The following is a 21,571-nucleotide window of genomic DNA, read 5'->3' as shown; positions in this document are numbered from 1 at the left end:
TGGCTCCTCAGAAGCTGAGCTGTCCCAGGTAAGCCCGTCTGTCCCGAACTCAGAAACGAACCCGAGAGGCTGAGGACTCAGATTGGGACGCAGAGAACAAGTTTGCATCTTCCTTCCTGACCTTCAGCCTGGGCCCTTCGCTCCCCGCCCCCACCGAGGTCCCCTCCTGCCCCCGCTACCCCTGCAGACACCCGCAGCGTCGCAGGTGCTCCGGCACACACCCCGCAGCGGGCGGGCGGCCCCGCGGGCCGAGGCCCCGCACTCACCTGGGCCGAGGCGGCGGCGCGGGGCGGGAGCGGCCCTCGGCAGGTGCGGAAGGTGCGGAGCCAGCGGCCTGTCCCCGTCCGGGCCCGGCTCCCTCCCGCCCTGGCCCCGGAGGCGAGGGTCCGAGTGGCCACGTGTCCGGCGGGGAAGTCCGAGGGAGCGAGGGAGTCTGCCTGGCCGCCCGCTCCCCCGCCCGGGTATAAATCTTGGGGACCGGAAATACAATAAAACTTCACCGTGTTGATGAACTTCAAACGGTTTCCATCCCCTCCTGTCCTGAAAAGAAAGACGGCCGGGGGGCGGGTTAAGAGGAAGGGGAAACAAATTTACGAGCCGCAGCCGCCCCGGCCCCTTTCTTTCGCCCGAGCGGACTGCGTCCGCGTGGAAAGAAGCAGCCTCGGCAGCCGGCCCCCGGGACTTTGCCTCGGCCGCGCCCGCCGCCGGGGACTCTTCCCTCGCAGGCGTCGCCCGTGCGGCGGTCAGGACTGGAAGCCACCGCCTCGACTGCCGGCTCGCCGAGCCCCACGCACAGCCTCGGCCCGGCTCCCCCGGCTCTTCGCCACCGCGGAGTCAGACGCCCCGTCCGTCCTCGCCCAAGCCCAGGCTCTGCCCGCCACGCCCTGTGGCCTCCGGTCTTTCCATCTTTCCGCTGAAAGCGGGTTTTTCTCTTTTTCTCTTTTCGTCTCTAGCTGCCAGACCTCTGCCCTGCCCCACCGCTGTATGGCCAGGTGCTCGCTTGCAGGGGAGAAAGGGTCAGAAGGCCTAAAGCTGCCGAGCGGGGCAGGGGCTCCCAGAGGAGAAACCCAGAGGCTGGTCTTGGCCAGAGTGGAGGTGACGGCCCGCGCGGAGCAGCGCCCAGATTGGCCTCTGCCGAGCTCTGCCACCGGCTCCTGTCCGGCTCCTTCAAAGCCTCCAAGTGAAACAAAAACAGCCGCGACCCGCACCTTCACTGCCCTCTCCAGAGTTCTTTTCTGCTCTGGACCATTTGTTGTTGCTGTTGTTTTCTTTCTGTTCTTGTTTTGGGTTTTTTGTTGTTGTTGTTGTTGTTGTTTTACCAAACTTTGTGGAAGCCGGATTTGGAATCGCTATCAGGCTGTCGTGAATCAAAACCCAGGAGAAATCCCTTTGCGCTGTGGGAGAGAAGTTGCGATTTCCTGCTCACTTTGTCTGCTGGAGGGGCCTGGTTAGGTGCCCTTCTGGGTGGGAGAGCACAGGAATTTTGATCATGCCTCACCGTTATTCACCAAAATAATATCAAGGATTCAGGTCTACGAGGCGCTGGAGGGCTAAGATGAAATCAGGTTCCGCCAGGGCTGGCGTGCAGGACTGAGGCCCAGCTGCAGACCCACTGGGGGTTTGGTGCACTGACAGCCCCTCCTTCCCACAGACACACAGGTGTGGCCCTGTGTGACCTGCCAGCCCCACGCCCAACCCTCCTTCCAAGAAAAGGCCCCAGGACACTTCTGGGGACGTCTTTTTTAAATTGATAAAAAAAAAATATATAGGGGCACCTGTTTGGCTCAGTCCGAAGAGCAGGCAACTCTTGAGCCCGGGGTTGTGAGTTTGAGCCCCACATTGGGCATAAGGATTACTTTTTTTTAAAAAAAGAAGGAAAAAATTTAAAAAGTAATTAAAAATGGAATGGGTGGGGAAAATACTATGGTCTGCGATGCGCAGAATTTTTGAAAGGCTGTTCCACTCTGCCCCAGCCAGTGGGGGATGGGAGCAGTGCCCTCTGGCTCCTTCCTTGCACCCAGAGGAGGAAGAGGGGAGTTCATGAATAGCTGGAGGACAGGAAGTAGCTTGTTTCCAACCCGATATTCATATTCCAGACTATGCATGCGGAGGCACCGCCAGCTCCCTCCTTTTTATGTGCCCGAACTCCCTTACTTCACTCTTTATCATACTATATTTTTATTAAAAAACTGTGATGGCAGCTACTGGCAGTCACCCCTCCTATCAGGATTTGCCTCTGGGAGCTGTTAGCGATAGGCGGAGGGCAGGAGTGAGGGGCCGGCAGTTTCCACACCATTCAAGACTGTTATTACCCACACCCTGCCCCACTCCAGAGGCCTGCAGCAGGGGCAGGTCAGTGTGCTCCTCCCTGCCCATTGCTGACCTGGGTCTCATGATTCCCTGGACCAAGGGAAGGGGATTGAACCATTTTAGAGTCTTAAACTCTGGCAAATCTGAAGAGGCCACGGTCATAGAACAGATGGATCTGTGCACACACAAATTTTGCATACACTTTTCAAGGGCTTTGTCACTTCCAGCCTACCCCATCTCCAGAACCCAGGCCATGGATCTCGGTTTAAAAAAATAAAACTCTCTGCATGGGGCTGAACGGACACCTCAAATGCATCCCCATAGATGCCAGCCAGCCTTCTCCTTCCGAGGTTGCCTGGCTCGAGAGGAGTCAACTTTCAGTGCCCAACACAGACACCTACCAACAGGGGCGCTGGTGCCAACGGGCACCCTCCTGAATGCCGTTCAGACACCAGTTGAGCTAATGGTCACTCAGTGAGGAAAGGCCACTTAGGCAATGCTGCTTTTCACCCTCGGATGTTTTCCGAATACTCTCCCCCAAAGCACGTCGATCTCCAAATTATTCAGAAAGTCGATAATGTAGACGACCACGCTGTAAGATTTAGGGGCAATTTTTCCCTACTCTTGCGCCTCCTCGAAGGTAAAGCAGAGGTCTAGCATAATCGGAGGGCACTGGGCAGTGGGTGGTGAGAGGGGGCAATATAGACACCGGTGCAGAACACGGGATCTTCAACGACACGGAAATGGAGACCCCCTTCCATTTAGTTAGTCACAAGGTGAGTAAATAGTTCTGGGCCGTCTTCTTCCGTCTCCCTTCCTACGGCTCATCACGTTGGAGGGGTGGGTTTGAGAGGAGTCAGAGGTGCCGGAAGCCACATCCCTGAGACCCAGGCTGGATTTTTTGTCCCCTGATTTCTGGCCGCCGCTGGGGAAGCAGCTCCGTGGTGGCCGGCGGGTGAGGCTGAGGCCGCGGCCGACCTCTAGGCGGCGCCCTGGCGTTGAGTCCTCGCGCAGCTCTGCGTCCCGCGGCGGTGGAGGGGCCGGTTCCCGCAGACGCTCTGGGCTTGGCCTGGAGCTGGCCGCGGGCGCGTCGCCTTTGGCGCCCTCTGCCAAGCAAGAGAAACAGGATGAAACCAGTGAGGGCTGGGAAAGGAATCGGCGGCTCGTCACGGCTCCATCCGCTCCCCACCCCCTACGCTCATTCCCGACTCTAGGGAGCCTTCCACAGCCCGATCGCCTTTGATCTCCCCAGGGGCCTGCTCAAGGCCAGCGCCAGAATCCTTCACCCCTCCCCCCAACTTGCAAACGAAGACACTGAGGCCTGAAGTGGTTAGCCCCAGATCACCGCAGCTATTAAAATGGTGAGGCAGGGCTAGAGGACCTGGCTTCTACGCCGAATGGAATGTTCTTATATTATGACAACCCCAGCAAAAATGTCTTTCTCCTAAGCAAAATTCCTTTCCAGAAAGGCAGCCTTAGTGCATTGTCTATGTTGGAAGTTTGGGGTTTTCTGGATTTAAGATTTGGGGGAGCACAGAAGGGAATTGGAAGCGGATATAGGAGCATCTCAGCTAGGATTGGGAGGCAAGACAAGTGCAGCCGCCTCCCTTCCAGGACAAGACCAGCTCCATGTTTATAACCTCCCTAGACCTGCTTGAAGGAGGGTAAGTGCCTCAGGCCCTCAAAGGCACAGATGAAAAACGACCCTCCCAGACTGGGATATTGTGAGGTTTGAATACTTTGTCAGAGGCCCTGATGACTAAGAGGTGGTGTGTTGGATACACAACTGCCCCATAAACCCAAAGGAGAAAGGCCTTTAGGGCAGTCGGGTCACTCTGCTCGGTTCAAATGGCCTGTCGAATTATAGGAAAAGGAAGCCAAATTCCAGGTGGGAAAAAGAAGCCTTGTTTGAGACCCAGTCCTCGGAGTCTAAGCTCAGAGATGCCCAAAACCCGAGAAGCATGGGGTAGGAGAAACTGGGGTCCCTCTTCTCCTGCCAAGGCAGAGACGTGATTTTATACTGCGGGGCCTTCTTGGAGACATCTGTCCAAAGTTACTCTGAGGACAGAGGTCCTGGAGAACCCCCTGTGGGAAAGGAAGAGAAGAGGGGCAAGGGGGCCACCAGGGGGCCTGGGGCAGCAAAGGCCACTAGCCCACCATGGGACAGGCTAGGGGCGCAGTGCGGCCCAGGTCTTCTTCCCGGCGGGGCAGGGGCTCTCGGGGACGCCTAATTACCCAGAGCACATCTGGAGCAGCTGCGCCCTAGCCGGCCTCGGGCGCATTATTCCGCGCCAAACCCTATTTTCATTCCCGAGGCTGAATCATAAACGACTCTAGAGGCAGGATAAATTCGGGTCTGTGTGTGTCAGCAATCTTGCCTGTGTGTGTGTGCGCGCGCGCGTGCGAGTATGTGAGCGTCTGGGAGGCGTATGTGCGTCTCACTGTGATTGCCCAATCGATTCGCAAAAGTTAGGGGGAGAAATGCAGCGACATCAGGCGAATTCAACTGCGAACATACTGTCGGCCTCATTATCCGCCCATTTCCAGGGAAAGCATTTGGGGCTGGGAATTAGCCAGTTAATTGCATCACTTCTTTGTTCACTTTAGGGCAGGAGAAACTATCTTTCTATTAAAACATTCCATATTTCAAAAACTTTAAGATCTTCTCATTGTCAATTTTCTTTATTTCCATCTCCGTCATACCACTTGAACGTTCAGATCTGCCAGTATCACATCAACGTTATTACACACACACACAGGCTTTCTGCTGGGAAAAGTAACTCAGTTTCTGCAGCTGCAAAATTTGGATGTCTTAACTCTTAGGGTTGTTGCAAGGATTAATTAATGTACAATGTGTCTAGGATTTAGCACAATGCCCAGTGAACAGGGAGCATTTAGTAAATAATAACTATTAATAACAAAGAAGAGGAGGGGAAAGGGGGAGGAGGGAAGGGAGGAGGAAGCCTGCTTTGTTCTCAGAGAACTAGTCTAGGTTGGAGGGTATGTTCTCAGCCTGTATATGTATAATGTATTCTTTTGACTTAGAGCAATGTCCATAAAAGTGAGGCCCCTTGAACCCCTTGGCCTGTAACTACCTCTTCAATAAGGAACAGAGAATTGGGGCAATTATCTGGCTCATTTCAGGTTCAAACTCCCTTTAGCCTGAAATATCTGGATATGGTGGGGGAAAGGTCTGGGGAGTGGTGGCATATTCTCATTCAACTTCTCAATGAGCCTTTTCCCTTTGCTGGAGTGAGCAAGATCCTGCCTTAGAGAATGGGTAGAAAAGAAATAGGGGGCCTAGAAAGCTGGAATTAAAGCAGAACATCTGAGAAATAATTCAGAAAAACCAGGGCTTGCTTATCTCCTGGGCACCAAGAGGCCCTGGAGTTCTCCATGCATTGGCCTCAGAGACTCCCCAAACAAATCATAGACCTTTGCCTGGTGGGAACTCTCATTTCACAATCCAGAAACATCTGAGAGCCTACTGTGTGCCCGGCACTGAGTTAAGCTCTGGGGCTCCAGTGGGAGCTGCCCTTCACCAGTTAGCAGTGCTGCCTTGCAGCCCAAAAGAGATCTCCGCTCCCAGAAACTAGTCCAGGGATCCGGGAAGGGGGAAGACCCTGTCAGGCAAGAACTTCTGGCCAATGAGAACACTGCCTTTTCAGGGCCAAAGTTCTGGTGCAGGGGCGGAGCCAGATGGTCTGAGGGCACCCCCCTCCCATTGTCTGACGGAAAGAGGCCAACTCCATGGCGGGGATGGCCTTGTGGGGGGAGGGGTGGGGCATAGGGAATTGAGAAGGGGTGAAGAGATGGCTAGAGGCTTCTGACCCTCAGTCGGAAGTTCCTGAGAACACCAATTAGCTTTTTTTTAATTAGTAAAGTAGGGAACAAATGGGCATATATTTCTTCTGCTCTGATTAAAAGCATTTAGGTCAGGTGTTCACAGCCTGAATTCTTCAGTTTAAGTTGTCCCAAGCAGAAAATTGTTTATTTTTCTTTTTATTTTCAGGCAGGGGTCTGAATACGATTAGCCAGCCCTTGGCTTCTGGTTACAGCCCAGAACTGTGGGGGCAGGTAGGTAGTGGTTGTGTCAGTCCAGAGAGAGGCAACTAGCAACGGTTGGAGTCTTTCCTTCCCCAAGTCACATTTGCTTGAAATGTATAGGCAATTGAGAACCAATCGGGAGGGGCTGGATTTCTGGGGTGTGTGTGTGTGTGTGTGTGTGTGTGTGTGTGTGTGTTGGGAGGGCTGCAATAAGCCAGGTAATTTCCTGTTCCCTTAATTTGTCTGAACATAGTCCTAGAAGAAGGAAGTTGGTTCACTTCCCAGACCCCAATGAAACCTGACTTTTTTCGGGATTCTCTAGCTTGGTCAGGTCACAGGAGTGGGGAGAAGGCCAGAAAGCTGTTACTAGGCTGTGGACAAAGTCTAAAGAAGCCACAACAACACAGTCTGGGCAACTAGGTGTCCCACGTTTGTCAGGGGCCACCTGATCGGTTTGGCTCCTACTAACAAAATTACAAAAATGTTTGGGAGCAAATTCTTCCCCCTCTTAACCCCGAGTTCAGTACCCCCAGCCTCTAACCCTGGCTAAGCCCTCCACCCCACGAAGAGTTGGGGTCTCTGAGGAAACCGAATAAGTAGATGAATAAGGGACACAAAAGAACATTCTACTGCCTGACCCCTCTTTGCTTGGCTCACAGACATCATCATCCAGGGGGTGGTCACCAGACAGCCTTCCCTTTCCAGGAGGTTCAGGACTTTTTAAAAAAATTTCCTGGATGGCCGTCCAAGTCCCACTTTCTTCCGACAGCTGGTCCCACCCTGGACCAGTCCAAGGTCAGTTTTCCCCAGCAAAGCTCTTCCCACTTTCTGGAGCCCCCTGGTCAGGGAAGGAGAAGAAAGACTGACTCCCACGGGGAACCCAGACCCTAGGGGTAGTGGTGGGGAGAGGAACACCGATGCATAGATGTTTTTAAAGATGAAGGTCGACCTGGTAAACACCAAGGTGTCAGCTACAGGAAAAAAAGAAAAGTGAGGACTTGTAGTAACTGACCATATTTGGTGTCAGCATTTTCCAGACACCTGCCTCTTTGATCAATCCAAATAGGAGTCCAAGGGGTCTGAAATCCTCTGAAATTGTGGGATTTGGTGAGCATTACATAAGTNTAAGTACCCCCCCCCCCCCCCGGGGGGGGGGGAGGAAGGATCAATAGTTTTCATCAGATTTTCAAGTAGCATTGTGTGAACCCCAAAATGTTAAGAACGTTTCATCCACCATTGACATACAAATACCTCGAATGTGATGCGGGCAGAGGCAGTGAAATACATTTGGGTACCTGACAGGAAAAATTAAAAGAGAGGACGAACAATTGTAAGTGTATCACAAGGTCTGGTGGATAGTGTCACCTGGCCTGCCCCCCAAACAATGGGGACCTGCTCACAGGTGCTGAGGACTCCAGGACTGAGACAGACCACCCACAAGCTGGTCCTGACCTCGTCGCACCCTTGCCCATGCAGAAGAGGAGCGAGCAAGGTCTCTGGGTCTCTCTAATCGAAATGATATGGAGCTTTTCTCTACTGGGGCCTGGTTCTTCTCCAGCCATTTGTGGCCTTGATCCCAGTTGGTCCATACCGAAAAGGAGCTGAAAGTTTCAGCATCTGTTTTCTCCTGGGAATGGCCCTCGCTCTTGGGGGGCATGCTGCGGATATCTCCCCGGATCTCTAGCTCCCTCAGTCCTACCCGGGGCTGAGGGGTAGTGTCTGAGACCCGGGAGCCTAGACCGCCAGCCAGGCCGCTCACCATGACCTTAAAGTTCTCTCGGCCTCGGGTTGGGCGCCGAAAGGGGGGCGAGAGACAGCTGAACAGGTAGACAGAAGCAGACACAAAGAAAGGGGCCCTTGAAAGCAGCCAGAGAGAATGACAAAGGGAACCAAAAGAGCCAGACGGGAGCTGGGAGCTGGAGCGCGGGGGCAGGTGGAGCGGGCAAAACCCGCGCGCTGAGAAGGGCCCAAAGGGGCCGCGGAGGCAGCCAGGCCCGTCCCCTTTACCCATCTTTACCGGGAGGTTAATGACTTCGTCAGCGCCCCCTCGTTCCAAACTGCCCATTACGACTCCTCGGTCTCCTTAAGGCTCTCTGATTAATTAGCCAGTTCGGGAGGATAGAAGTGGACTTGGCGGGGTTTCGCTAGATCGTTTGTTAATTGTGGGGAGGAAGGGCTCATCCAGGAGGGGAAACCCAAGAGCCGGGAAATGGGGGCAAGTGGTGCAGGCGCCGGAGGCCGGAGGGAGCAAATGAACTGTTGGTGCGCGGGGTAGCCGAGCCTAAGACCCACGAGGCCCCGGAGCAGAACAGCCGCAAGATGCTCCCTTGGACAGGGCGCCCCGCCCGCGCCTCTGCAGGTCCCCGCGCGCCGAGATCCCGCTTGGGGCGAGGCGCTGGGTCAGCCTTTACAGCCGCTCCCCGCGCCGCCGGTGGCTGGACGGAGCCTCCCATCCCATCCCATCCCATCCCATCCCATCCCATCCCATCCCATCCCATCCCATCCCATCCCATCCCATCATCTCCTCCGGCAGACGGCAGAGGCTGTGAGTCTACCGGCCCTTGGCGTTGCGGCTTCCGAGGGAGCCCCGGTGTAATTATGACCTCCCTTCGCCCCTTTATTGCCGCTTCCGGACGCCTGGGCGGATTTAAAAGCCTCCTTTCTAATCCCTCCGCCAGGTTCCCGCCTCAGGAGGGCTGGGGCTCGGAGCCGGGCCCTCACAGGCTTCCAGATTCCACCCCTGCGGCGCCAGCCTGCCACGGGGTTGGCGGCGGCGGCGCGGGCTGGAGGCGCGCCAAATCTTTGCGGCTGCTCGTACGGCCGCCTTTCTGCGCGGCGACCTCCCCGGCCCCCTGCCCGCAGCGGGGAGGCAGTCACCCAGCCGGCGCTGAGACGCGCCCCGCCCGGAGGTGATCCCCCACGGAGCACTGCGGAGTGCGTGCCGTCGGGGACGGCTGCGCTGGTTCGGAGCGAGGGAACCCTGCACAGGACCTGGGGACGTTACGCGCGCAGTTCCAAGCGCGTCTGGAGTTGGGGGACAGAGGGGCGCAGCGGTCTCAAACCCCTCGCGCGGAGGGGCGACCGTCCCGATCCCCAGGAGATCTGGTCCCACGGCAGAGGCCAGTGACGCGGTCTTTCCCGGGAGCTGCGGCAGGAGTCGCAAGGCAGGGACAGCTCAAACTGCAAGAGGAGCCGCTAGGGAGAAGGGCGCTTCACCTCCGAGCCCAGGAGGTTCCCGGGGCCAAGGAGCGCACCAGCCGAGAAAGAGGTAAGAGGCTTAACGAGTAGAAATTTGGCCCCTCTCCCTTTTTATTGTTTTAAAGGCTGAAATCTCTGGTTATTGAGTTCTCTGGCCATAAAAGAATTTTGGTCAATCGGACTAGTCCTGGCCGGTCTGGGCCGAGGCGCGGGGCTTTGGCCATAGCTTAAGAAAAAAAAAAATGTTGGATAGTGATGGCTCAGGAGTACATGGTTATTTTTCTCATGATTAACAGAGAGGTTATTTTGTACTAAGTCCTCACTTCCACTCCAGCCAAGATTCAGCCTTGAAGAGCTGNAGAGGGGGGGGGGGGGGGGGGTGTTACTTCAAAAGCAAACGGCTGAGAAGGGGGAAACTCAGAGCAGGGCCCCAATCCCGTGGGCAATGGGATAGGGATGGGGGAGCTTTGGCCTTAATGCTTTAATTATTCCTGCAAGACAAAGGCTGTTATTCCAATAACTGGGGCTGAGGAAGGGGAGAAAGGGAGGTAGGGCAAAGATGGAAAGTGGGCTGAGGGTAACCACTCTGGCATCTTCCTGAGGAAGAAGGGAAGGAGTTGAGATTTGGGCAACTTTTCAGGCCCTAGTGGCTTTTGCCCTTTGCTTTACAGACAGTGGTGGGGAGAAGAGAGCCCCCTGGGTGCTTCTGCAGGTGGAGATCAACCCGGTAAGTATCCAGATATCCACTCAAGGGGGGAAAAGTGAAAAGCTACATTAGCGACCATATGTGGTCTCAATGTTTTCCAGGCACAGACTCCTTTGATCAATCCAAATAGGAGTTCGTAACCTGACATTCAAGGAGTCTGAAATCCTCTGAAATTGTGGGATCTCATGGCTCTACAAGAAAGCCCTAGCCATCTTCTGAGAAGCTCTGGGAGGGAATGGAAGCAAGGGGAACATGGGAAAAGGAGGTGAGAGGCCACAAACCCTGCAGTCTAGCTACCTAGAGACCGAGCTCTGAACCCCCAAATCTGAAACCTCAAGCTGACCCCACATGCCCATTATCAAATTGAAGAATGGAAAGTTGCAAGTCCACCCAGGAGAACAATTTTTTCCACTGTTGTCAAGATGGGTCAAGCAGATTACAAATCTGGGTGTTTCCCAGGATTGTTTTTTTCCTTTTCAGCTGTTCCTGAATTTTGAGTGGGTCCTAGGGCCAGTGGGGCAGCCAGCAGGAAAGGAACCTAGACCTCCAGTCCCTGATCTCACCTCCATCTTGTGAACAGCCCAGGGTCCCCTGCTGGCCAGGTCAGGGCCAAGCCTGCCCTCACCAAGGCTCAGTTGGTGGCAGGCCTTGCCTCAACTCCCTCTGCCCTGAGGAATCATTTCTCTGGAAGCCCAGACCTGCTGCCCAGACTGCACACTCCCTCCACATCTGGCCACCCAAACTAGAGCATTTTTGCTTCTTCCTGTTTTTGAAAACTGCATTAGTCTCAAATCCTTAGTTCCTCTTAAGGAAGATGGTGCCATTGGATCTTGGGGTGTGGGGGACTGTGGAATCAAACAACCTCTAGGCATTAGATACCAGGGTCTACTGTGATGCCTTGGCACCTCCAATCACAGCTCTTGGTGCTGCCTGGATGGGTCAAACATTCCCTCCTTTCCCTCTCCTTCCCTTCCCTCTAAGCCTAGCAAAGTCATGGATTTTCTGTCTTTCTGTGTTTGGAGAGAAAGAGAAGACAAAATCCAAGAGTCAGAGAGCAAGCAATGAGGGAGGAGAAAATGAGGGAGATAATTCCAGTAGGTTAAAAGAATCTACCTCTCTTTCTAAACCAACAGCATCTGAAGCCTGATGTTTGTTTTAATCAGGCCATGAAGAGAAGTTGGAGGCAGGGTGGGTAGGAGACTAAGTTCCCAGCCTAACAGATGCTCCATTCATGGGGTCAGTGGCTTCTGAGGCAGTGAGAAGACAAAACTGCCAACCATATGCTCAGGATGGTCTGGGTCTCCCCAAGTGCAGTGTGGAAGAATGAGGGGCTCTCCTTAGGGGTCTGAGGTCTCCCACAGTGCCTTGCCTGGGCTTACTAAAGCCTTCCCTTTCCTTTCTTCTGGGGCAGTGTGCATGTGTATGTGTGTGTTGGGGTGGTGGTTCTAAACCACAGCAGAGGGGGGCAACTCACCTCCTGGGAGGTCTGGTGATACAGTCCGGAGGGGAAGGTGGCTCCATCCCTTCTGGACTGGGGGGAGTGAGGAGGCCTCTTTGGACTTGAAGCCAAGTGCTCCAGATTCTAGGGAAAGGGAGGAGCTGCAGCTCCAAAGAGGGATTTGCAGGAATGATTGGATCAGGAAAAACCCCAGACTCTTTTCCTCCAAGGGTCAGAGAAATACACGGAGAAATGTGAACTTTGACTCAGGGAACACCTCCTTTCCATTATGGGTCATTGTGCTTATACTGATACTGGAAAGTAGTTCTGTGCTGTATGTTTCCACATTTAGCATGTGTGGAATAGGTGAAATATACCATGCACTGATCTACTTTGGAAGAGGGGGAGCATATAGGCGATAATGTGAATTTCCCGCCTGCAACCTTTATTATTGAGCACAACTGGGAGCACATAATTTCCGGTCTCTTTTGCATGTTTTTACCAATCCTCAATCATCACATGGAGCTTAAATACTGGGAGAGGCGCAGCTGCCCTGATACAGGAGTTCTCCACTGATTCCTGAGATTTACTAATTCCTCAGAGACCCCCACAATACTGCATACCCCTTTATGCCTACTTTTCTCTATGTGCCTTTCCAATAATACGTATGGACCCTTGAATCAGTCCATACAGATTGAGGTCCTTTCCCTGCCTTCTGCCCCTTCCCATAAACAACAGGCCCCTCTACAAAAATGCACACGCATCATTTTTGTGTGTGAGTTTCAAGTAAGATGGCGGCGCCAGACATCCCCCCACATTCGGATACATGCTTTCCCAGGCAGGACGCCACCCCAGTCCCAGTACAATCTAGAGGGCAAGGAAACCTGGGTCCCCTTGCAGCAGGGAAAAGTGGCCAGAGGCAAGAGACTGTCCCGAGCATTCTCCCTCCATCCCTTCCAGGGGACTTCTAGAGAGAGAGAGAGAGAGCTGATTCTGCACCCTGGGGGCCTGGTGCTCCCGTGTGGACCCAGAGTTCCAAGCCAATTTCTAATTTCCATGGAGAAAGAATAACCGTTGTCCCTTTCCAAGCTACCCCGGCCCACGAGGCCGTTTGGGACAGTCAGTCCGAGTCTCTCTGACTACATCCGCTTGGAATCCCGACTTACAAGCGGGGAGACCTGGTGGAGAGGGCCTGAGGCTGCGCGGGGCAGGTCTGGGGAGCCAGGGCTGCGGGGAAAGGCTGATAGGCGAGCCTCTGCCCCCTTACACACCTTGGCGTGGAGAGGGAGAGTCCAGTGCGAGCCGGGCGGGGAGGTCAAGGCGTTGCGGCGGTGCTCTGAGGCCCCACCGGGGAGGCTGGATCGGTCCGGAGCCCAAGGTTAACTGGCGGCCCCGGTAGCCCACGCCGGCCACGGCCGATCGGTCCTCAAAGCGCGGCCGGGGGACTGGCGGGCCCCAGAGGGGTCTTTCACGCCTCCGCTTTGATCTGCGTGGTCGCGGTCCCCAGCGGCGAGAGGCAGGGCGGGGAGTGTCTCACCTACCTCTCCGAACCGCGCCGTCCTCCGCGCGTCCTCAGAGGCTGCAGGGACCCGGGGCTTTGGGCGCTCCAGAGCCCAGGGACGCCGGTGACGACGCCGGGGCCAAGGGCTCGGCGGCTGCGGGTCGCCGCCCCCCGCCCCGTAAGGCCTCTGGGCGCAGTGTCTGGGTCTGGGGCGGCGGCGCCGACGACGGCGCTAGGGGCGCGAAGGGACTCGTGCGTCCTCCGTCCCCCTGGCGCCGGCGAGGGGGTGAGAGGGGCGAGGAAAGGGCCGAGGCGGCGGATTGGCGCGGGCGCCCCCTTCCTCCGCGTCCGCCAGGGCGGGGCTCCCGCCAATCTCACCTGCCCCCTTCCTGGGGCGCCGTCGGATGACCGCGCAGCGGCTCCAGGAGTGGGCCTTGCGCCCTCTGAAAGGCCAGAGTCGCGGAGGACGGAGGAAAGGCGCCGAGATGGCCGGCAGACAGAGACTGTGTGTGTGTGTGTGTGTGTGTGTGTGTGTGTGTGTGTGTGTGTGTGAGAGAGAGAGAGAGAGAGAGAGAGAATGGACAAGAAAGAAGGAGATGCTGGGAACGCTTCCTAGAGAAGCCGTCAAATGCAGAAATAGACAAAAGAAGTAGGGGAGAAAGAGTCTGGGGGACAGAAAGAAGCCCCGGGGTTTCTGAAGCGACAAGTTGTCCTTGGGAGTCGGGAATGTGAGAGGGAGGGGCGAGGCCAGAGGCGTCTTGAGAAGAGGAGGGGGCACGCAGACCCTTGGCTGGAGGCGACCTACGTGGACTCAGAACCCTGGGAAGGAGAGCGCGGGACTCTCCTCCGTCTCCCCTCCCCCAGACTCTCACCCTGTTGCAGCCCATCTCGGGCTAGATGCACCACTGGGCGCTTGCCGCGTTCCCTTCCTGCGGCCCCGCCTATCTGGGGCTCTGTCCCGCCTTGGGGACTGCACCGGGCTGAGAGCTGCCCTGCTACCTGTTCCTTTCTTCTGTTCGGTGGGCTTTAAATGGGGTTCTCCCCTCATTAAATGATAAGGACAAGTGAGGCCAAAGGCAACGACCTTGGCCAAGGTCAGAGGAAGAACTTGGAAGTTTCACTTTCCCTCCCAGTCCTTAGCATCCCTTGGCATCTTTGCCCTTCTGGTTACTAGGGTGGCATCCTGAAACCACAGGTTTCTTTCTCTCTGAGACCCAGCTAGAGATCCCAGCTTACCTACAATCAATGAAAGGGTCCCAAATAGCCCAGCTGGCTGGTCTGCAGGAGTTAACGGGGTCTCAGACCTGAGACCTTTCTCCTCGGCCAGCATGAGGCTGGGGACCCACTGGTAGTGCAGCCCCTTTCTGCAAATGGTTGTCCAGGATGGGGGTAGGATGTGTCTGAGATCTGAGTTCTAGGCCTGGCTCCGGGGCTCTGAACGTGGAACTCCAGCCCCACCCCTTCTCTAGGGTTCAGTTAGTTTCCTCTGTGTGTGCGGGACAGGCTGGGTGATGTTTGTTTCACCTCCGCATCCTGCTCTGGTTTGCAGGGTCCGATGAACTTGCACTGCTGAGACAAAAACACGTCCCCATGCTGATTTTATTCGATAGCCACTTTAACATGAATACAGAAAAAGCAGTAAAATTAAATTTTGTTTCCATGACTCTATTTTTCTATTTTCCTTTTCTGTACTTTTCTTTGATTATAATACGAATGCTGCAAAGGGCGCTGCTGTTAATTGTATGGCTTAGTGTATTTTGCATATGCACACGTGTGTATAAGCACCACATCGGTGGAGATATTTCCAGCCTGCCACAAGGCTCCCTTATAACTCCTTCCAATCAATATCCTTTTAGTCAATAACCCCCAGAAAGAACCATAACTCTGTCTTCTAATACCATAGATTAGTTTTGTCTGTCTTTAAACTTTATCTAATGAAATCATGATATGTATTCTTCTATGTTTGGCTTCATGTGCTCCGTATTACATGTGTGGGACTCACACGTGCTGCTGTATGCTTCAGTAGTTCATCGATTTATCTCCATATTCCATTTATTTTTCTTTAAAGATTTTATTTATTTATTCGACAGAGATAGAGACAGCCAGCGAGAGAGGGAACACAAGCAGGGGGTGTGGGAGAGGAAGAAGCAGGCTCACAGCAGAGGAGCCTGATGTGGGGCTCGATCCCATAACGCCGGGATCACGCCCTGAGCCGAAGGCAGACGCTTAACCGCTGTGCCACCCAGGCGCCCCTCTCACCTACTTTCTAATACCTGCACTGTCTTGTTCATTGTAATCATTCCGGTGACATTCCAATGGGTGTGTGTGTGTGTTTATGGGTGGGTGCATTTTAAAAAATCGTGATAAAAACAAATAAAGCTTCCCATCTTAACCATTTTAGGTGGACCATTCAATAGTTAACTATATTCCCACCATTGTGCAACAGATCTCTAGAACTTTTTCATCTGCAAAATTGAAACTCTCTATGACGTCTGAGCAACAATTCCTCCTCTCCCCTTTCCTCCAGCCCTCGGCAACCACATCTACTTTCTGTTTCTATGAAGTTGACCACTTCAGATGGCTCATATAAGTTGACTCATACAGTATTTGTCTTGTTATGACTGCCTTATTTCACTTAGCCTAATGTCCTTGGGGTTCGTCCGCATTGTAACATGTGACGGGTTTCCTTATTTTTTAAGGCTGAACAATACTCCATTGCTGTGTATACCACATTTTCTTTATTCATTGATCTGTCGATGGACATTGGGTTGCTTTTGCCTCTTGACTATTGTGAATAACGCTGCAGTGAATATGGGAGTGCAGATAGCTCTTCAAGATCCTACTTTCAAGTCTTTTTTCTTTTTCTTTCTTTTTTTTTAAAAGATTTTATTTATTTATTTATTTGACAGAGAGAGAGGCAGCAAGAGAGGGAACACAAGCAGGCGGAATGGGAGAGGGAGAAGCAGGCTTCCCTCTGAGCAGGTGCCCCCATCTTTTTTCTTTTTTAAAGATTTTATTATTTTTTATTTTTTTAAAAGACTTTATTTATTGGGATGCCTGGGTGGCTTAGTCGGTTAAGTGTCTGCCTTTGGCTCGGACCATGATCCCCGGGTCCTGGGATCGAGTCCCACGTCAGGCTCTTTGCTTGGCGGGGAGCCTGCTTCTCCCTCTGCCTGCTATTCCCGTGCTTGTGCTTCTCTCTCTCTCTCTCTGACAAATAAAATTTAAAAAAATATTTTACTTGCTTATTTGAGAGAGAGAGAGCACAAGCTGGGGGAACTGCAGGCAGAAGGAGAGGGAGAAGCAGACTCCCCACTGAGCAGGGAGCCCGATGTGGGGTTCGATCCCAGGACCCAGAGATCATGACCTGAGCCGAAGGCAGATGCTTAACTGACTGAGCCACCCAGGCACCATAAGATTTCATTTTGAAGTAATCTGTTTGCCCAACGTAGGGCTCAAACTCACGACCCCGAGATAAGAGTCACATGATCCACGGAATGAGCCAGCCAGGTGCCCCAACTACTTTCAAGTCTTTTGGAACTATACCCAGAAATGGGATTGCTGGATCATATGGTAATTCTATTTTTAATTTTTGGAGGAAGCTCCATACTGTTTTCCACAGTGGCTGCATTATTTTACGTTCCTATGGCCAGCACATAAGAATTCCTATTTCTCCCCATCTCATTTCACCAACACCTATTCTTTTCTGTTTGTTTATTTTTAATAGGAGCCATTCTAATAGGTATGAGGTGATATCTCCTTATAGTTTTAATGTGCATTTCTTTGAAGATTAGTGACGTTGAGCACCTTTTCATGTGTTTATTGGCCTTACTGGCCACTCCTATATCTCTGTGAGAGTCTTCTTTCAGTAAAGAATTCATTCCTTTTGGAAATCATTAACTGCTAGGCATTGGGAGGTATAGTGGTAATTAAGACTTAGCCAGGTCCTGCAGTCTGAGAACACACATTCTAGAAGGGAAGGTGGAAAAGAAGCCTGAAGCCACTTTGCAAAGTGTCAGGAAACAGGTCCAGGGACCCCAAGGGGGGCTCATACCTGAATGAGGGGCTGGAGAGGGGAGTCTTCCATTCATTTAAATATATTTACTCTTCAACACAAATTTATGAGTCAAGCGTTGTGCCTTTTGAAAATTTATGTGCGTGTTTTAGAGGGCACATATTGCATGGTGCACTGGCTGTTATACGCAAATAATGAACCATGGAACACTACATCAAACACTAAGGATATACTGTATGGTGACTAACATAACATAATAAAAACTTATTATAAAAAATTTTTAAAAAATAAAAAAATAAAATTTATGTGTGTGTTTTAAAACATCCTTCACTTGTTTTCTCCCCAGATTATATACATTTTGGGATTTATATTAATATAAATTAATGTTCTAACAAATAAAAATAAAACAAAACTATAAAAGATAAATGAAAATAAAGCTCATCATTTTTACTCCTCAGAGGTAACCAGTATTAGTAGCCTGGTGTATTTTTCCATACCGTTCTCTCTTGCTATTGCAAACATAACACACATAGACACAGAACTTTTCTTTGTTTGCTTCTCTGTTTTTAAATAGACAGAAATATTATAGATAATACATGTAATATACATAAGGTAATATACATATTACCTTATAGCCAGTTTGTTTTTAGGAGTTGGGGGGGAGCTGGTCACAGGATATGCACATTTCCATAGCTGTTGCCAGACAACTTTCTTAAAAGACTTCAGCAACTGTAATTTCCAGCAATAGTGTTTTTATCCTTCATCCTATGTGCCAACATGATAGGGAATAGCTCTCTCTTTTATTTCATTTGCCTTTACCTGGGATATTGGAGAGACTGTCCATCTTTTCATGTATCTCTTGATTATTTGGGTGTGCTCTTTGCATCTTTTCTTTTTAAAAACTTTCCNGGGCGCCTGGGTGGCACAGCGGTTAAGCGTCTGCCTTCGGCTCAGGGCGTGATCCCGGCGTTATGGGATCGAGCCCCACATCAGGCTCTTCCGCTATGAGCCTGCTTCTTCCTCTCCCACTCCCCCTGCTTGTGTTCTCTCTCTCGCTGGCTGCCTCTATCTCTGTCAAATAAATAAAATAAAATCTTAAAAAAAAAATAGGAAGCTCTTCAATTTAAAAAAAAAAAAACTTTCCCTCTTGGGGCACCTGAGTGGCTCAGTCGAGTAGCCGACTCTTGGATTAGGCTCAGGTCATGACCTGGGGGTCATGAGATTGAACCCCACATCAAGCCTTGCATCAGGCTCCATGCTCAGTGTGGAGTCTGCTGGAGATTCTCTCTCTCTTCCTCTCCCTCCCTCGGCCCTCTCTTTCCTCCACCTTCAAAGCCACCAATGGCCTGCCAAGTCCTTCCGGTGCTTCAGATTTCTTTTCATTCTTCTTTGGTCTCATTTCTCTGATTCAGCCAGTGAAATCTCTCCAGTTTTAAAGATCTGTGTGATTAGATGGGTCCCACCCAGATAATGCAGGATGATATCCCTTCTCAAGGTCCTTAATCTATCTACAAAGTCCTTTTGCTGTGTAAGGTAACATATTTACAGGTTCCAGGAATTAGGACGAGGACACCTTTGGTGGGGGGGCGGATTCTTCTGTCTACCACAATACCTAAATGTTATTTTCCCTTACTGTTAAAAAATGTAAGCCTTTACTACACCTGAGATTTATTTTTATATATAGTGTGAGAGTACAAGTTTGTTAACGGGCTTAATAATCTTTTCCTCTGGTTATTGGCTCTTCTCTAAATTGCCTGTTTAGAACCTTAGCTCATTTTATTTATTTAATTTTAATTTTAATTTATTTTTATTTTTAAGTGATCTCTACACCCAATGTGGCACTCAAACTTAAAATCCCAAGATGAAGAGTCATATGCTCCACCAACTGAGGCAGCCAGGTGCCCCAAAACCTGTTTATTTTAATCACTGGCTTTTTCATTGTCACTTAGTGAGAACTCTTAGTTTTTTAGTAAATACTCATCTTTAACCCCTTATCTGTCAGTCATGGTGAAAATGGCCTTTTGTTCTGTTGAACAAAAATAGGCACAGTTCTTAACTTCATGAAACTTACACCCTGGGGGAAACGTAGATGTTAAATAAATGTATTAACATCGAAGCCAACATTTATTTTTTTAAAGGATTTTATTTATTTATTTATTTATTTGTCAGAGAGAGAGAGAGAGCGCACACGGGGGGGGGGTGTGGCAGGTAGAGGGAGAAGGAGGCTCCCCACCCAGCAAGGAGCACAAAGCGGGACTCAATCCCAGAACCCTGGGATCATGACCTGGTTGAAGGTGGACACTCAACTGACTGAGCCACCCAATCATCCCTTGAAGCCAGCATTTAATTACAAACTCATACAAAGTACTTGAGAAAAAAAGGAACTGGGTGCTATGATAGAGAATAATAGAGGAACATGATCTGAAAGAGTGGTCCAAGCAAGTTGTGCATAAGGATGTGATGCTGAGACTAAGATCTGGAAGACAAGATAAAGAGTTATCTAGGAGAAGCATGGAAGGCAGGAGTGTTTCTGGCAGAGGACAGCTAGTGCAAAGATCCTGAGGTCATGTATCAGGCTAATTAGAGAATATTTTTCTGTCATTCTGAAAAGCTGTCTTTATAATGGGTTATTTCGTCTGGATTGAGGACACTTAGATTCATAGAACCTTTTTTTTTTTCCTGGAGACTTTTTTTTTTTTTTGGAAGGGGTCAGCTTTATAAAGGTATAATTTATATATAATAAAATTCACTATTTTAAAGTGTATAATCCAATGCTTTTTAACAAATGTATACATCTGTGTAACTACTACCAAAATCATGATATGGAACATTTCTATTACCACGAAAAGTCTCCCGGTGCCCTTTCGCTGTCAATCTGCTTCCTATCCATTCCCTGTTGTCACCATTGTCTTGATTTTTCTAGAATTTCCTGCAAATCATTGAGAATGTAATATTTTTGTCTGGCTTCTCTTACTTTACATAATGCTTTTGAAATTTAACTCTATTTTGTGTTTCAATAATTGGTTTCCTTTTATCATGGAGTGTATTTATTCCTTTTCATGGATACACCACAATTTATTGATTGATTTACCCATTGTTGGACACTGGGGTTGTTTCCAGTTTGGGGCTATTATGAATAAAGCTGCCATAAATATTCACTACAAATCTTCATGTGGACAGATGTCTTCATTTCTCTTGGGAAAATACCTTAGAGTAGAATTGCTGGGTCATCTGGCTGGTGTATGTTTCACTTGTATCTTGTGACCTTGTTCATAACTCTTACTAGCTCTAGAAGCTTTAAAAAAATATGTGTATATATATATATATATTCCTTAGGATTTTTAACATAGATGATTATTTCATCTGTAGATAAAGACAGTTTTCTTTCTTTCCAATCTATATGCCTCTTATTCATTTCTCATGCCTATCTCGCTGGATAGGACCGTTCGTACAAAGTTAATGGTGAGAACAAATAACCCTGTTCTATCCCGACCTTATGGGGAAAGCATTCAGTCTTTCACTATTAGGTCTAATGTAAGGGTAGATGTAAGGTTTTCTTAGTTGCTCCTTATCAAGTTGAGGAAGTTCCTTTCTATTCCTAGTTTGCTGGAAGTTTTTGTCATGAGTGGATGGACAATTTCATCGAATGGTTTTTTGATGTTGTTTTTTAAAAATATATTATATTTATTTATTTGAGAGAGAGTGAACAAGAGAGGGCACAAGCTGGGGGAGAGACAGAGGGAGGGTAAGAAGCAGGCTCCCTGCGGAGCAGGAGCCCCATGCAGGACTTGATCTTAGGACTCCGGGATCATGACCTGAGCTGAAAGCAGGCGCTTAACAGCTGAGCCACCCAGGCACCCCATGGTTTGCTTAAATTTTAAAGACTTTTGTATCTATGTTCACAAGGATTATTGATTTGTACCTTTTTGGTTTTGTTCGGCTTTGTCATATCTTTTCCCTCATTTTGGTATTATGGCGATCCTCCCCTCCCAAAATAAGTTGGGAAGTGCTGCCTCCTTTTCTGTTTCCTGGGAAAGTTTGGGTAAAATTGGTCTTCCTCCCTCGATGTGTGGTGGGATCCGCCATGAAGGCCACCTAAGCCTCCAGTTTTCTTTGTGGGAAGATTTTTGACACACACTCAATTTCTTTGTAGTCATAAAACTATTCAGGTTATATATTTCTTATTTTTACAAGTTTTTTTAATTTGAGTATTTGACACACATATATTGTTATATTTTATATTATATTATATATAATTATATTTTTATATTATTTTATATATATTATATTTTTTATTTGAGTATTTGACACATATATATTTCTTCTTGAGTGAGCTCTGGTAGTAGGGGTCGTTCA

General features: G+C 50.3%; 1 long non-coding RNA gene across 1 annotated transcript; it reads right to left on the bottom strand.

Annotated features, from left to right (window-relative positions):
* Positions 1-406: 406 nt before the first annotated feature.
* On the bottom strand, positions 407-14,131 carry LOC117795668. Its single transcript, XR_004619763.1, has 3 exons — positions 13,241-14,131; positions 2,712-3,416; positions 407-540 (listed from the first exon to the last, which is right to left on the bottom strand). It is a non-coding gene; the product is annotated as an uncharacterized LOC117795668 (long non-coding RNA).
* Between the last annotated feature and the right edge of the window lie 7,440 nt (positions 14,132-21,571).

This window comes from Ailuropoda melanoleuca, chromosome 13, assembly GCF_002007445.2.
Source record: "Ailuropoda melanoleuca isolate Jingjing chromosome 13, ASM200744v2, whole genome shotgun sequence".
Taxonomy (NCBI): domain Eukaryota; kingdom Metazoa; phylum Chordata; class Mammalia; order Carnivora; family Ursidae; genus Ailuropoda; species Ailuropoda melanoleuca.
The sequence above is the reverse complement of the archived record's forward strand: the minus strand, read 5'-3'. Positions and strand labels throughout refer to the sequence as shown.